We start from the raw sequence: 18472 nt of genomic DNA, 5'->3' as shown, positions 1-18472 counted from the left end.
CCACATCGAGAAGGAGGAAGCTACTTTTCCAAGGTAGACTTCTAATCATGAACATGTGCTATTTGTAGATCCACTAGCTAGGCCATAAAGGCAACCTACGGTGGCACGTAGTTTATAATACATGAGGCTACTACTAAGGCTTTTGGTAGGGCCCCCACCTCAAGTCCACTCGGTGGTAAGTTAAATCCCACGGAATACATACATAACATAAGATCATAATTTCATATATCATAGTCATGATCATAGGTTTGAAATCATAGAGTAGCTTATTTTCATAACATACTTGTAATGTGAGAATTTTCCTTTCATCATTGCAATCATATTAGCATAATTCATATCGTTAGGCCTTAGGTCATCACATAGGGACCTAAGTCACCTTACTTCATAACTTGCATGAAATTCATACCTTGAACTTAGAGTAAAACTCAATTGCATAATCAATTGACTTTAAAAATCATGTAATTCACTTGAAAACACGCATAATCATAAACTTTATATCATCCCATACATAATTCATATACATAATATCCTTTGGAAATATAATTTAAAATTTTTATAATTTACAACATGAACCCTAGAGATCAAAATAGGAGAATTCATAAAAAAACTATTCAATTCAATGCAATAACCATTAATTTATATCAAAATAGACCCATAATCATACTATAAATTATAATTCACGCAATAGGAATAGAGATCATAAAACCCATAAAATACCATACTTTAATTTGATAGAAAACCTCGAGAAATTTATTGGGCTTCAAGGATGAAAGGATACTTTGATCAATACCCACATAACTTAAGTGAGATGTCATGACCCAACCCCGTGGGCCGCAATTGGGGTCCGACCTGGACCTCCGTATATGTAACTTTCAAATATAACCAAATTGAACTATGGGTAATGTGATAAAAACCCCCAAAATCCCAATGGGTTAAAACTTTTTTCATGTTTATATATCCTCCTTCATTCATATCGTATCATGGAAGAGAATGCAAGCCGACAAAGCTGCCATAACATAAAAACATTTACAACGTGCCATATAGGCACAGCCAAAATAAACTCATGAACAACCCATAGATACATGTCTACAGACCTCTCAGAATAGTATGATAATATATGGTAGGACAAGGCCCCCGCCATACTCGTGAATGAACAAATACAAATATACACTGGAGGACTAGTATAAAAAACTAGGCTCCGGAATAGTGGAGCACCTCCAATCATAGGTGAGTGAAAATCCTGAGCTGGTGGATCTCTGAAATAAATGTTTGTACCTGTGGGCAAGAAACGCAGCTCTCCAAAGAAAGGGGGGTCAGTACGATACATGTACTGAGTATATAAGCATAACATAACTGAGATAAAAACTGAAATAAGGATGCAGGAAACCAAGTATAGCATTTAATAGGGTACTGTACCTGCACCTCACAAAATAAAGTCTTGTATACCATTATCACGTACCATATCTGGCCCGCTCAGGGTCTCGGTGTTAGAAACATATCATCTATCATGATAGGCATATATATTCTATTAGCGTTGTGGAACGTACAACCCTATCTATGTATATAGCAAGCACATGCTGAGGAACAACGGCCTGATCCACATATCGTGTAATAATGTCGAGGAACGATGACCCGATCTGTATATCATATGATAATGCTGAGGTATGACGGCCCGATCCATATATCATATAATAATACCGAGGAATGACGGCCCAATCCATATATCACATGATAATGCCGAGGTACGACGGCCCGATCTGTATATCATATATTAGTGTCGAGGAATGACGGCCCGATCCACATATCATATAACAATGCATATACGTGCATGTAAGACTTGGTAACATGTCAAACATCCCTCAAGTATTACCATAAAGTATGTTCAAGATCCCCTAGGTATAGGAGCTTACACATTCCATCACTATTCAGCCTATAGAAGGTTCGAGGGTCATAGTTCAACTACTTTAAGACCCTTATAATTCAAGAGTAAGTACAAGTCATGAGTCACATCCAGAACCTATAAATGGAACTATCTCTAACTCATATCATACATCGTTTCACTTACATTAATCCATTCCAAGGTACGGAAGAGATAGGCTTTATGGGTATTACTTTTTATCACGTAGAAGGCTTACAAGACCATAACTCAACCATCGAGGTAGTTCTAACATCAAGGAAGCAAGTATACAAGCAAATCACAATGGAAGTCCTAGAACCACAAACCTAGGCTTATACAAATACTTGTAGCGATCCTCTTGGAAGGATATCACTTCTTTAACAAAAACTTATATAATACTTGTGAAATTCTATAAGAAGCTTAACGTAAGATATATTAAATCATGTGATCTAGTAGTGCAATTAGGTCTATTCAAAAGTGTTAAAGGTATAAAATTCAATCATTTAAAAATTTATTTGATCTCCAATTTAACCAAATAAAAATTCTAATTTATGGAGGAACAACTTTCCAAATTAATTTAAGAAAATATCTTACGAGATTACCCTGTATCATTTGAAACCACTATAGCTCATGTTATAAGCTATTACCAAACTTACAAATACCTAAGTTAACTAGTTTATGCTTCATATAAATGTTCCAAATCATACATTACAAGACTTGGGTTTACACACCCCAAGAAACAAAACATGCCACCAAATATAAGTTACAAACCATAATGTCATGATCAAACTAGCCTGCAAAATTGCATATACATGTACAACCCATGGATCATATACGTGTCCCAATACTATAACAAAATATAGATGTCTATATGAAAATGTGATCTTCCTTAAAGCTCCCAAAAGCTCTATCTCAAATGGTTAGTTTCACGCATCTCCCCATATATTTTGTACAATAGCAACAACTATCACTCATCATAAAGCTTAGTGGTGTAAAAACTATAAATTTGAAGACTTTAGATTCTCCAATTACTTTTCTGAAGTCATGGGCAGAATAATTGAAACATAATTAGCAAATCAAGTGGACAAATATATCTAGTGTATCAAGTTTGATATTGTCACGACCCAATCTTAGGGCCTAGACGTGACACAGTGAATGAGGAACCCGAAAGTACCTCAAACAAACCTCTTAGCATTCATTTAGCCTTTCATAGGTAATGATAAAAAAACAAGCAGAAACCATAATAGTAAATCTTCAACTTACATATGTCCAACAATACCTCTAACTTTTAGATTTAACGGGGCTAAGACACCCTAGATCACCCTTAATCATAATAGAAAGAAATATCATAGTAAGTATCTAAAGGTCTCAACATATCATAAGCTAGAAAGATAAATGAGTATTATTCCTGGAACATGGGAACTTACAAAAAGTAGCCTTCAACAAATTCTCAAGTAGCCACATGGAAGAGAATGAGGAAGAGCACCGATTCCTACATGGTGATATCATGTAGGAAAAAGAGTATGTGCTAGTACTTTGAATATACTAAGTATGTAGGCATGCAATACAATATAAAATATTTAGGACATTCATAAGGTAAAGTAGATAAATGAGTGCATGCATGAGTAATCAAGTAGATATCATTTAAATCATACTTATGTAGATATATATATGTATGAGTAATTATGTAAATAGCATTTGAAACATTCGTTTGTAGAAAGTTGACTATAACTGACATTAAAACTATGTGAGATATTACATGGAATCCAACATAACCTCCTACGTTGGCCAGAGAGTCTACTTGCCTAGGCTAGAACTCTGTCAACTTTACATTCATTCTTTAACTTTAACTTTAAGGCCTTTCATGCATCTATTAGCCTAATCCTACAAGGTCTCCTATGTTGGCACATAGTTATTGAGACAAGGGGGTTGCTATTAGGATTCCCTTACCGAATCTCACCTCAATTACCCAATCGATGCTAAGTCAATCCCATAGAATAGTTTAGTACTTCAAAATAGTCATAGCATATAGCTTGAGAATTTAAAATATCATATTCGGTAGAATACCTCATTAAAACATTTGGTTATTCAAATATGGAAAAATTGTCCTTATTGCATAAAGAATATATCATTCATAGCATTTCATCATTCTTTTATTTCATAAGACTCCCTTTTGATCATAGACATTGCTTTCATAAATGTTCATTTGGAGTCAAAGCTTTCAAGTCAAACTTCATTGAAAATATAGCAAAACTAGGTGGGTTCAAATCACTTCAAATTTTAAACATGTATGTAAATAAAATTATGTATAAATACTTTGAAATTCATCAAAAAAATCATGTTTTAAACAATCCACCATGAATTTCAAGAACCTTTAAAGTGATAAACAGAGAAAATACTTGTAAACCATCATTTCATACATATAAAATCATTTTGCATTAAAATAGAACAATAATCATTAGTTTATCATGCTATTAAGTAGAAATAAGAATTACCATAAGAAACTCTTATTTGAAATGAAGAGATTTAGTTGAAAGAGTTTTGGACTACATGGGTGAGAGAATCCATGGATAAACACCCACACAACTTAGAGTAAAGCTTAAAAAAGTATAATTTATCATATTATCAAAATACTTTAGGCATGAGAGTGGAAGGAATACTCTCATTAAAGCCTTACATACTTGAAATCCAAAGCTTTACTAAAAATTGAAAGACTTAATGAACACTCTTGAATTCTAGCATTTTCTCCTCGTCGGAGCATTTTGTGTACCACCTAGAGTATATGAATAACCAGAATAGTATTTCTACACTACTAAGAACTAAAACTATATTTTGAGAAAGAGTAAAGAAGTGTATAGAGAGAAGAGTTGCTTGAAAAATCTTGATGAATAATATAATAAAATAAGATGGATATTTATAGGTGTGAAGGAGGAACCTAACAATAATTAAAATAATTATAAAAAATATCTAAAAATTTAATGGAGGATTATTGATGTCATGGGTGTTGTCAAATGGATCTCGATCTTCTATGGTTAGTGAGATGAATTTAATTTTTATAGAATACCTTTTTTTGGAGCTACGTTTGAACAAGATAACTTCCTAATTAGGATTTGGTGTCTTAATTTGAATTGTAGCTATAGAAGTATTCTTTTATGTCATTTAAGAATCAACTGATTTGGATCATTCTACAATTATATATGATTTTTATTCTACAAATACTCTATTTTATCACATCACCAGGTCTTGCAAAGAGTAATTTGTTTTACCTACTTAGCCTCCGAATCTTAAGTTATGGTCTCACAAAAGTTGTAGGTAATGATGTTAGGGTTATGAAAAAATTTGAATCACATTATGTATACCATACTATGAAAAGTTATGTTCAAAATATAGAAGCAATATCATTTTCGTCAAGAATTGAAATACAACATTTTTAGGGGGTGTTACATTATCTTCCCCTTGGGAACATTTGTCCTCAAATGAAATAAGACTTAGCTTGAGTAGAGTAGAGTGTAAATCAACAACCATCATTAATGCAATAGTGCAATTTAAAACACTATTCGAAATATATTTCATAATTTTGCAACCATATGACAAGAAAAGTTGAAATGCAAGGATTTCAAGTAATTGAGCAACGACAACTTAATACCTTAGGTTTGAGTAGTGAAAAAAAGATGAGGGTATAACTTCATCATATATGCTTCCCATGTATTACTTTTGACTTGTCTATCCCTAAGGGCTTTGATGGATGCAACTTCCTTGTTCCTCAACCTTTTGACTTGCCGGTCCAAAATCTCAATCGGGACCTTCTCATAGGTCAAGTTTTCTTTAACATTCACTACTTCCAAAGGAACAATGGAACTTGGATCACCTATACACTTCCTCAACATAGACACATGGAATACCAACCTAAGCTAACTCCAATGACAAATCACGTTCATAGGTCACCTTATAAAAAAGCCTTAGGGCCCTATAACTTTATACAAAATTCTATTCCAAGAGTACTACCATTTACTACCATATTCAACAAACCATAATACCTAATAAACAAACACCGAATACATCATACATTCACCCACATGCCATCAATACCACATTCAAGCCTAGTTCTATAACCATTCTAATACACTCATTTGAAAGTCTTAACAAGAAGTAATCAATAACCTATTACAATCACTCATGCATCTGCAACCACGCATTCAATTCTATCATTTTAACAACTTTAGGGATCCCTTGAAGTCAACATCACTTATGAATTTTCATGCCTACCTTAGCATCTCTACATAAAAATTTGCATTAACTCATACCAAGGGCACACCAATATACTCTTACCTATCTAATGCACACAACAAGATCCATCTAGTTCTTCTTCCATGTCTATAACCTTAAATGGACTAAGCAGGCCACCATCATCACTATATGAAAAACCAACTCTCTCTATCTATCATGACTCATCTAATATCATTAACACTAGAACACACAACCGACCTTGATAACGAAGTACTCCATCTCCCCCTTGTGAGAGAACTTCAATCTTCTTATCAATCACCAATTTCTTTAATTTAACTAAGGTTGGACCCATGTCTTGCCTTGCTTTTACATCTGCTACCAATGATGATTTTGAACCATTTTGAACAAGAATACCACCCTCATTAATATCAATCCCCCTTTGGATTGGAACTCTTTTTGAAGACATCTTTTAAAAATTTCAAAAAACAATTGTTAGGAGGAAAAGATCTAGAGTATGCTCTATCACACGGCATGGATCATGAACAAAGGGAAACTTTCCTAAATGCCTCATAGTCTTCAATTCATAATTGTGGAGCTCTTCACAACCATGAATAAGACCCTATTCAATGTGGTATGTTGACTCCGAGGACCATACAAAACCTCGGGCTCTAATACCAAGTTTTTCACAACCCAACACTAGGGCCTAGACGTGACATGGCGAATGACGAACCCAAAAGTACCTCAAACAATCCTCTTAACATTCATTTAGCGTTTCATAGGTAATGATAAAAAAAATAAGCAGAAACTATAATAATAAATTTTCAACTTACATAAGTCCAATAATACCTCCAACTTTTAGATTTAACAAGGCTAACAAAAGTCTATAGCTCACCCTTAATCATAATAGAAAGAAATATCATAGTAAGTTTCTAAAGTTCTCAACATATCATAAGCTAGAAATATAAAGGATTATTATTCCCATAACATAAGAACTCACAAAAAGTATCTTTCAATGAAATCTCAAGTAGCCACGTGGAAGAGAATGAGGAGGAGCACTGATTCCTACATAGTGATATCATGTAGGTAAAAGAGTATATGTTAGTACTTTGAATATACTAAGTATGTAGGCATGCAATACAATGTAAAATATTTAGGACATTTATAGGGTAAAGTATATAAATGAGTGCATGCATGAGTAATCAAGTAGATATCATTTAAATCATACTTATGTTGATATATGCATGCATGAGTAATCATGTAAATAGAATTTGAAACGTTCGTTTGTGGAAAGTTGACTATAACCAACATTAAGACCATGTGAGCTATTACATGGAATCCAACATAACCCCCTACGTTGGCCAGGGAGTCTACTTGCCTAGGCTAGAACTCCGTCAACTTTACATTCATTCTTTAACTTTTAACTTTAAGGGCTTTCATGGATCCATTAGCCTAAGCCTACAAGGAATCCTATGTTGGCACATAGTTATTGAGATAAGGGGGTTGCTACTAGGATTCCCTTACCGAATCCCACCTCAATGACTCATTCGGTGCTAAGTCAATCCCACAGAATTGTTTAATACTTCAAAATAGTCTTAGTATATAGATTGAGAATTCAAAATATAATATTTGGTAGAATAGCTCATTAAAATATTTGGTGATTCAAATATGGAAGAATTGTCCTTATTGCATAAAGAATCCATCATTCATAGCATTTCATCATTCTTTTATTTTATAAGACTCCCTTTTGATCATAGTCATTGCTTTCATAAATATTTATTTGGAGTCAAAGCTTTCAAGTCAAATTTCATTAAAAATATAGCAAAACTAGGTGGGTTCAAATTACTTCAAATTTCAAACATGTATGTAAATGAAATTATGTATAAATACTTTGAAATTCATCAAAAAAAAATCATGCTTTAAATAACCCACCATAAATTTCAAGAACCTTTAAAAAGATACACAGAGAAAATACTTGCAACCCATCATTTCATATATATGAAATCATTTTGCATCAAAATAGACCAATAATTATTAGTTTATCATGCTATTAAGTAGAAATAAGAATTACTCATAAGAAAATCTTATTTGAAATCAAGAGATTTAGTTGAAAGAGTTTTGGACTACATGGGTGGAAGAACCCATGGATAAACACCCACATAACTTAGAGTAAAGCTAAAAAAATAAATATAATTTATCATATAATAAAAATACTTTAGGCATGAGAGTGGAAGAAATACTCTCATTGAAGCCTTACATACCTGGAATCCGAAGATTTACTCAAAATCGAATTACTTAATGAACACTTTTGAATCCTAGCCTTTTTTCCTCACCGGAGCATTTCGTGTACTACCCAGAGTATATGAATCACCAAAATAGTATTTTTACACTACTAAAAACTAAAATTATATTTTGAGAAAGAGTAAAGAAGTGTATAGAGAGAAGAGTTGCTTGAGAAATCTTGATGAACAAAATGATGAAATAAGGTAGGTATTTATAGGTGTGAAGGAGGGACCTAACAATAATTAAAATAATTATAAAAAAATATGAAAATTTATTGGAGGATTGTGATGTTATGAGTGATGTCAAATGGAGGATTATTGATGTCATGAGTGATGTTAAATGGATCTAGATCTTCTATGGTTGGTGAGATGAATTTATTTTTTATAGAATAACCTTTTTCGGAGCTACATTTTAAAAAGATAACTTCTTAATTAGGATTTGATGTCTTAATATGAATTGTAACTATAGAAATATTGTTTTATATCATTCAAGAATCAACTTATTTGGATAATTCTATAGTGATATATGATTTTTTTCTACAAATACTCTATTTCATCACATCATCAGGTCTTGCAAAGATTAATCTATTTGACCTACTTAGTCTCCAAATCTTAAGTTATGGTCTCGAAAAAGCTGTAGGTAATGATGTTGGAGTTATGCAGAAATTTGAATCACCTACTGTACACCATTATATAAAAAGTTGTGTCCAAAATACAGAAGTAGCATAAATTTCATTGAGAATTGAAACACCATATACAACATTTTTAGGGGGTATTACAGATATTTACATTTCTAAGTGTCAAAAACTCCTAGAACCATCTTTACAAGAGATTAAATAATAAGTTTAGACCAATATATACGTTATGTTATCACACCAAACATAATCAAGTAGAAGGACCGAAGTCCTATACCAAGAAGGGTCAAGATCCAATAATCAAGAGAACCAAGAACCATATTTAAAATGGTTTTCTAGTTTGTGCTTAAAAGGGACAACTTCCATACTTAAGACGAACCAAATATAGTTAAGATGGAAAAAGGTCTGAATCAAGAGGATGTCAATAGTAAAAAAGTCACAGCCATAAGAAGAAAAAAGTTCACAAAATATTAAGTGATCGAGCAATTCGTACAAGTGGGCGAGTCAACAAGTTTCTTACAAGTCTCAAAAGATACCAATACAACAACACAAAGTGACAAAAAGTAACGAATGTATCAAGATAGACTTTCAACTATATCAGCAGCTAGGAAGAGTATAAGTACAAGTTTATACTCAAACCTTGACTTTTTAGCATATAAACAGCCCTACCACAATCCAAATCGTGGATCAACAAGTTCATCAATTTCCTCAAATAATTTCTTTCAGCTTGTATAAGAGTATAAATATCTTTAATACATAATCAAATACTCATTTAATATTCATCAATCTCCGCAGGTGAAAATGAATAATATAATTTTCAAAAGTGAGTCTATTTTCTGCAGATCACACTATATTTCCAAAACTGTAAATCTGGATAGCTTGACTGCCTTGTGTTGTGACTAAATTTTTAACAGGTAAATGATATAACCAGACTTTTCAGCCTTCATAAAATTTATAGATACATATTCTAGGGTTTCAAAGAATCAAAAATATCATAAAATATATTTCGTACAAAATCATATGTTTAAAAGACTAACAACAATACATATAGGAGATTTGCAAATAAAAAATCTGGACAGAAGTTGTCCTATATTGCGTCCCCTTTTTTGAATATATAATAGCAAAATTAGATTTCAAGATAACATAAAAGTTGTAGGTAAGTGTGTTATGTTTCGAAAATATATTTATTCACTAAAAATAAAGCTCTACACAGTGAATATTTAAAAATTACTAACAGCTACACAAGTTCAAAAATAAATTTGGGTTACTTACAAGGGCAGGATTATCTTTTGGTCTAGCTGAAAGAACAGATTTTCTTGGTGATTTTATGAGGGAATAAAATTGAGAAAGAGTGCAAGGGTTTTCTCAGACATAAGAAACAATAGTTGGAGAGGAGGTGTGAGTTAAAAAGTGATATTAATCACTTATAATAGCTGGAAAAATAGGGGCTCCTCAAAATAAAAGTTGGCTACCCAAAATTCTATAAATATCTTACTTTATTAACGTATTATTAAAGGTATGTGTGTGTGTATATATATATGTCATGGTCATTTACTAAACTGTGCTAAGAAAAATCCTTTATAATATCCTCATAATACAAGGAAATCAAGTTTTTCTCACGTAACAAAATTTGAGTCAAGATATTATGGAATAGGAGTTGATCCAATCATAAAGAAATATTCTATTGAAGTGCGAATATTATCTTAAATAATTAGGGGTGTTACATAAATTATTGTAATCTAGGAATTAAATCATTAATCTCTTTCCCCTCGGTGTAACAACTCTGTTACACAAGAACTAAGCAACAGCTCTATTTCTGACTATACTAACCAGAACTAGTCAATGTAGAATTGAAGAACTCAATATAGCTAACTCTAGCTACGACTCTGAAAACTTAAGAATGGTCTAATTCCCTTATAACTCAGTAGTGATCTACAAATATTTAGCAAAGAAATATAAACCTAAATACAACTAAGAACGACGATAACTTTATCAGGTCCCATGTTATTCTTAGAGAGAATATTTCTTGAGAGAATGGTTTTTGCTTTTGTGAAAATCAGGAATGCAAAAAATAGATTGTATCATTGGAGAAGAAGCTTATATATGATGGACACAAAACCTTGGATCAATGCCATAGGCTAATAACTTACTGCTCTGCAAATAGATGAACATCAACAACCATTGCAGTAGTGGCAGTGGTTGTAGAGTACTTTTTAAAGTTGTCCTTTTCATGTAATGGAATCCATAGTTTCTTCTTGGACCAGGTCCCGCATTAGGTCCCGCGGTTTGTTAAAGAGCTTGACATGGTAGATTTTGATGTTATACTTGGGATGGATTAGTTGCATGCATCTTATGCTTCCATTGATTGTAGAACTCATCGATTCAAGTTTCAATTCCCAAATGAGTCTATTCTTGAATGAAGGGTCATGATTTGGTAGTGAACGGTAGGTTTATTTTGTATCTTAAGGCCCAAAAGTTGATTTCTAAGGGTTGTATTTATCACATTGTAAGGGTTAGGGATGTTAACTCTAAAATTCCTCCTCTTGAGTCAGTCCCTATAGTTGATGAGTTTCATGATGTCTTCCCCAATGACCTTCCGGTATCCCTCCTAAAAGGGAAGTTTATTTTGATATCGATCTTTTCTCTAATACCCAACCTATTTTTATTCCTCCTTACCGAATGGCCCTGGTAGAATTAAAGGAGTTGAAGAACATTTGAAGGAGTTTTCAGAAAAAGGGTTCATAAGACCAAGTATTTTACCATAAGGTGCTCCCGTGTTATTTGTAAGAAATAAGAATGGGTCATTTTGAATGTACATAGACTACCAACAATTGAACAAAATGACTATTAAGAACAGGTACCCAATTCCTAGAATAGATTAATTGCTTGATCAATTATAAAGGGCAAGTCATTTCTCCAAGATCGATCCTCAATTCGGTTATCACTAACTAAGTGTGAGAGAGTGTGACATCCCCAAGACGGCATTCTGAACAAAGTATGATCACTTCGAATTTGTGGTGATATTGTTTGGGATGACGTGCTGGCAGTGTTTATGGATCTAATGAACAGGGTGTTTAAACCCTACCTTGATACTTTTGTTGTGGTCTTCATTGATGACCTCTTGATTTACTCTTGGGATGAGGAAGAACATAAGAATCACTTGAGGATTGTGCTTCAAACATTGAGGGATACGCAATTATTTTCAAAATTTAGTAAATGTGAATTTTGGTTAAAGGAGGTGGCATTTCTTGGTCATGTAGTGTCCGGTGATGGGATCAAGGTTGATCCTAAGAAAATGAAGGCGGTAATAATTGTCCTAGAAAAAATGTCTCCTTCGGATATTAGGAGATTCTTGGGTCTAGTCAGGTATTACAAAAGGTTTGTCAAAGGGTTCTCTTTTATCTAATCTCCTATGACGTAATTGACTCAAAAGAAGGCAAAATTCATATGGACTGATGAATATGAAAAAGAGTTTCCAAACTTTGAAAGATCGACTTACCTCCACTCCTATTTTGACTGTATCAGAAGGATTATAAGGGTTTGTGGTTGTTGTGATGCTTCATAGATTAGTTTCGGTTGTGTACTAATGCAAAACGGTAAGTTTATAGCCTATGCTTCTAGGTAATTGAAAGTGCATAAACGTAACTACCCTACCCATGATCTAGAGTTGGCGGCCATTGTTTTTTCTTTAAATATTTGGCGGCATTACCTCTATGGAGTGCATATGGATATGTTTACCGATCACAAAAGTCGCTAATATGTGTTCACCCAAAAGAACCTAAATCTAAGGCAAAGGAGGTGGCTTGAACCCCTGAAGGACTATGACATGAGTGTGCATTATCATTAGGTAAAGCTAATATGGTTACCAATGCACTTAGTAGAGTGTCTATGGGGAGTGTGGCCCATGTTGATGAAGGGAAGAGAGAGTTGATAAAGAAGGTTCACTAGTTGGCTAAATTAGGGGTGAAGTTGAGTGGTACCGATGATGGTGGTATGGTTGTCATAACGGGTCTGAATCCTCTTTGGTGGTGGATGTTAAGTCTAAATAAGACCTTGACCCGACATTAGTGGAGTTAGAGAAGTTGGTAAAGGAAAAGAAAGTAGAGGTCTTTTCACAATGGGGAGCTGGGGTACTATATTACCAAGGTCGGTTATGTGTTCCGGAGGTGATGGCCTAAAGAGTTTAATTTTGAAGGAGGCTCATAATTCTTCATACTCTATTCATCCTGGTTCGATGAAAATATACCGAGACTTGAAAGAGGTCCATTGATGGGGTGGCATAAAAAAGGACATTACAAAGTTCGTGTTCGAATGTCCGAATTTCCAACTAGTAAAGGCCGAACATCAAAGGTCGAGTGGCCTAGCATGAGATATTGAAATACCAACTTAGAAGTGGGAATATGTGAGTATGGATTTTATAGTGGATTTGCCTCATACTCGAAAATGTCATGATCTGATATGGGTAATTATTGGTAAAATGACTAATTCAGCTCACAACCTATCTGTCAAGACTTCTTATAGTGCCAAAGATTATGCTAAGTTGTATATTCGGGAGTTGGTAAGGTTGCACGGTGTGCTATTGTCATTTATTTTGGATTGTGGTACCCAACTCACTTCTCACTTTTGGAGGTCATTTCAAAGGGGCCTCGGTACTAAGATAAAGTTAAGCATCACATTCCATCCTCAAATCGATAGACAAGCCGAAAGGATAATTCAAACACAAGAGGATATGTTAAGGGCTTGTGTGTTAGAGTTCAAAGGGAGTTGGGATGATCATCTACTGCTCATAGAGTTTGCCTATAATAATAACTACCACTCAAGCATTGAGATATTGCAGTTTGAGGCTTTGTATGGGAGACAAAGTAGGTCTCTGGTTGATTGGTTCGAAGTAAGTAAGATGACCTTGTTGGGACCTAATTTGGTGCTAGATGTTTTAGAGAAGGTGAGAGTCATTAGAGAGAGGTTGAATATGGCTCAAAGTCGTCAAAAGTCCTATTCTGATACTAGGAGAAGGGAACTTGAGTTTAATATGGATGATTGGGTGTATTTGAAGGTTTCAGCCATGAAGGGTGTAGTTCGGTTTGGTAAGAAAGGGAAATTGAGCCCTAGGTATGTAGAGCCTTATAGAATCTTGAGACGTATTGGCAAAGTCACTTATGAGTTGGAATTGCCTTTGGAAATGGAAATGGTTCGTCCAGTGTTCCATGCGTCTATGTTGAGAAAATGTGTGGGTGATCCTAGTTCCATTGTGCCTTTGGAGATAGTGAATGTTGAAGAAAATTGACCTATGAAGAGGTCCGGTTGAGATTTTGGACCAGCAAGTCAAGAGATTTAGGAAAAAGGAAGTTGCATCCATTAAAGTCCTTTGGAGGAATCAACAAGAAAGTGCTACATGGGAAGTGGAAGTAGATATGATGAAATATTACCCTCGTCTATTTCATTCTACTTAAGCCTAAGTGTTATACCCCGTACTCTTGTACCTTGGAAGGTTCTTAAGCTTCTTAAGTTTCTTAAGCTACTTGAGCTTTTTAAGTTTCTTGAAAGGTTATTAAGCTTCTTAGAAGTCACCATGTGAGCCGGATAATCTATAACGCTATCAAACAACTCTAAGGAAAGGAGAATGTGACACCCCATAGTAGGGAAGATTGGAAATATGGTTATAAGAATTCGGAAGAAGTTGGAGGCCAAGTAATGAGTCGTAGGACTCGACTTACGTACGTAAGCTACCAACTTGAAAATCTTACATACTCAAGCTACTTGAGTGCATACCAAGCTTACGTAGCAAGGATTACATAGGTTTGTAAAGTAAGACGAGATTATAAACCCACGAGGAGAAAAAGAAAGTACAACATGGCAGCATGAGGGAGTGCCACGTAGAAGCAGTTGGGATTGCCATATGGCAGTAGCTGAAGCAAGGGGGTGGGCCCCCACCTGCCACATGGAAGCCCCTAGTTGGAGGAGGGGTGCGTTGGCCCTATGAGGGCTTGACACATATCACCACTTAGGGGTTGACATATGTCACCCCCTAAAGTAGCCTATATATATAAGTTTTATGATCATCCTTATCCAACAATTCATTCTTATCTTAAAAATTCTAGAAAGCTCTAGAGAAAAAAAGAAGAGAAGAAACTCTAGCTAGAAGAGAAAGAGAGCCATGGTTTTGGGAGGAAAAAAGAGGTAAGTTCTCCGATTTCATTCCGTGAATTAGTTATTTATGGTATAACACGAAGGTATGAAGGTGTTAGTAATATAAATTTATGGTTTTTAGGATCACCAAAACGTTATCAAATAGCCCCAAAGTTCTAGCCGCGCTAGAAGAGCTTCCGAGGCGAGTTTTGGCAAGTTTTGGCGAGTTTTGGGTAAGGTAAGGTTTTCCCTTTGAAATTAGAGTTTATGATATTTTTATGTGGTATATTACATGTATTAAACAAGGTTGTAAGTGGAAAAATTGCATAAGTATGGTTGACGTTAGGAACAAACTAAATTGAAGTCATCGTAGTTAAATCGAAGTCGAGTAGTGTGTTGCGATTGTGGTGCTGCGGTTGTATCTGGTTGGATGGCGTGTTGCAGGGATGGAAAGTGTTCTAAAAGGGGTGTGGGTACTTTTGGTTTTATCCACACAACCCTCTATTTCATATTGTTAAAGGTTTTACGAAATGAAGATTAAAAACTCTATTTTGGTATCGTAGTTTTAAGAGAGTTGTTTGGAGTTTGTATTGTGTAATGTTGAAGTAATTCACTTATGTATATTCTTCTGGTTGTTTTTTTGGTATGTTTTTTTACACGGTGGCCGAGTTGAAATCTCGAGGATGTTAAAGTTATAGGGGAAATATTGCCCGATTTTCGATAACTTCGGAACTAGTAACAAACTAGTCGAGAGTATTGGATAAGAAAATGATTCCTATAGGCACTTGGTTGTAGAGTTGGAAATTGGAAAGTTAAAGGTTATTAACCTTAGTATTACTCTCATGTTAATAGGTCAAGGAGATAACGAGGCGAGTTGGGTTACAGTTAATCCACAAAAGGTATGTGAAGCTTACCCTTTCTTTATTTTGGCATGTCTTAGCCTTAAGTTATATATATACGAAACTTGGGAGTCATTCCATTCATAAAGCTCTGAGTATGAGTCAAGACCCTTGTTCACTTCTGGATGTTAGAACTCCTGCACTAACTGGACTCATCGCCTTTCAAGTCTTCTGTAGGATGAAGAGTAGTACATATAAGGCCTATCTCCTTCTTTCGTTGAAATCGCTTAAGGTAAGTGAAATGATGTCTGATATGAGTTTAGAGGTAATTCTATTTATAGATTTCGGATGTAATTCGTGACTCGTAGTCACTTATGAATACTAAGAGTCCTAAAGTAGTTAAATTACTACTCTCGAGACATCTATATGTTGAATAGTAAGTGGAGATATAAGCTCATATTTTGAAAGGCTCTGAGAGGATAAATATCTCTAATTGCATAAGTTGTATTTTTGATTGCATAAGCTATATGTCTGATTGCATAAGTTGTGTCTTTGATTGCATAAACTGTGTGGCATTATCTTAGTACACGCCTATGGTTCCTGAGGCCCTAATTGATATAATCCCTAATAACATCTAAAGGGTACCTCAGAGAATTACTTTCCTGGTCTTCAAGTGATGGTTCACTTGACTATTTCATTGAGTCTCAGGAGATGATTTAGTTGCATATGGTTTCTTACTACTCTACCCATGCATATGGTAACCCTTCTTTCACCGAGTCCCACGCGGGGCCGAGCCTAATAACGTGCACAACTTTAGTACTTCTTTTACTGAGTCTCGGGCCAGACACGATATGATACCATGACATGATGGGTGATGCCACGTACGAGGAAGGTATGCTATATATAATGATATGATGATGTGATGATATAAAGATGCGACAACAATATGAGTATTCACCGCGTCTTGGGCTGGATAAAATAAAATGATTATGACACCGAGTCCCATAATGGGTCGGGTACGGTATATGGTGATATAAGGAAGGAACACCAAGTCCCTCACTAGAGGGTTGTGTACTATATGTATATATACGACACGGGTATGCTATAGATGTACCCTACTCTCTTCACCGAGTCCCTCACTAAAGGGCTGGATACCGTAGGTAGGCATGCATGTGCAAATATAGTGATACATTTGTGACAATGAACCCCATAATGGGCCAGATATGTTATGATATATATATACGATGAGGTTATGCCGTGTACGATGGTATGATGTCGTATACGATGACATGATAAAGTGATATATATGATGAAAAGAGATGATGATATGATATTATGATGAAAATGATTTTACTGCATAAGACGTAGGCACGATAATGGGTTAATTGTTATACTTTTCCCTTACATCCCTGTTCCAACTGTAATCTCGTTATGGTGTTTTATGCTTACATACTCAGTACATATTTCTTATTGACCCACTCCTCTCTTCGGGGGGTTGCATTTCATGCCCGCAGGTATAAACACGCGACTTGAGGATCCACCAGCTTAGGATTCCACCCAATGGGTTCAAGAAGAGCTCCATCGTGTTGGAGCCCAGCTTTTGGTACTGACCATTGATGTATATATTTGTATGTTCAAGGGTGCGGCGGAGGCCTTGTCCCGCCTTATGTTTCTATTTCTTTTTACTCTTAGAGGTCTGTAGACATGTATGTGGGTTATATATGTATGTGTGAACAGTTGTACCTATATGTTAGATAACCTCATCGGCTTATATATATTGTCTTGCCTGTTGACACGCAATGACAGATTTGTGTTCCTCAACTTAGCTTAAAATTCAGAACCAAGTCCTTTGTTCTGATTGTTCTTTTGTTTAGAAAAGTTTTAAAAACTTTCTTCAATTTTGTTCTAGGCAGGACAATCTTTCTTAAGATGGCCTTTACGACCACAATGAATACATAACAAGTTGTCAGAAATAAAAACATATTTATTGTGAGGGTTGTAAGGAGGATCTATTCTCACGCTTCCTAAACCGTTTCCACCATTTTGTCCCTGACTGGTGAAATTAGCAAGCATTTTTTAGGAGGTAGTCCATTTGAGAGATTTTTTCGGTTCTTCTTTCAGCTGGACCAGGTCCCTTTCTAACTGAACAGTTCTCTCTAAAGCCATTGCCAGCTTCATTTCAATGGTTTTTAAACTAATTTCAAGTTCAAACTATAAACTTCTAGCCACTCCTTTTTTCTTTGAATTATTCTTATGCTCCATTTTTAGCTTCTCCTAAAGTTCTAGATTTTCAGCTTTTGGAACTACCATTTGTTTCTCCATATAAGACATCTGAGAAACTAAAGCAATTTTTTCATCTTTAAAGATATCTAAGTTATTGTTCAAAAAGTCCTTTTCAGTGGTCAACTTACTGATTGAGTCAATCAACACAATAGCTAAACCTCTCAATTTTTTAATGGAGTAAACATG

This window comes from Solanum dulcamara, chromosome 2, assembly GCF_947179165.1.
Source record: "Solanum dulcamara chromosome 2, daSolDulc1.2, whole genome shotgun sequence".
In the NCBI taxonomy this organism is placed as follows: domain Eukaryota; kingdom Viridiplantae; phylum Streptophyta; class Magnoliopsida; order Solanales; family Solanaceae; genus Solanum; species Solanum dulcamara.
This window is presented reverse-complemented; position numbering follows the sequence as displayed.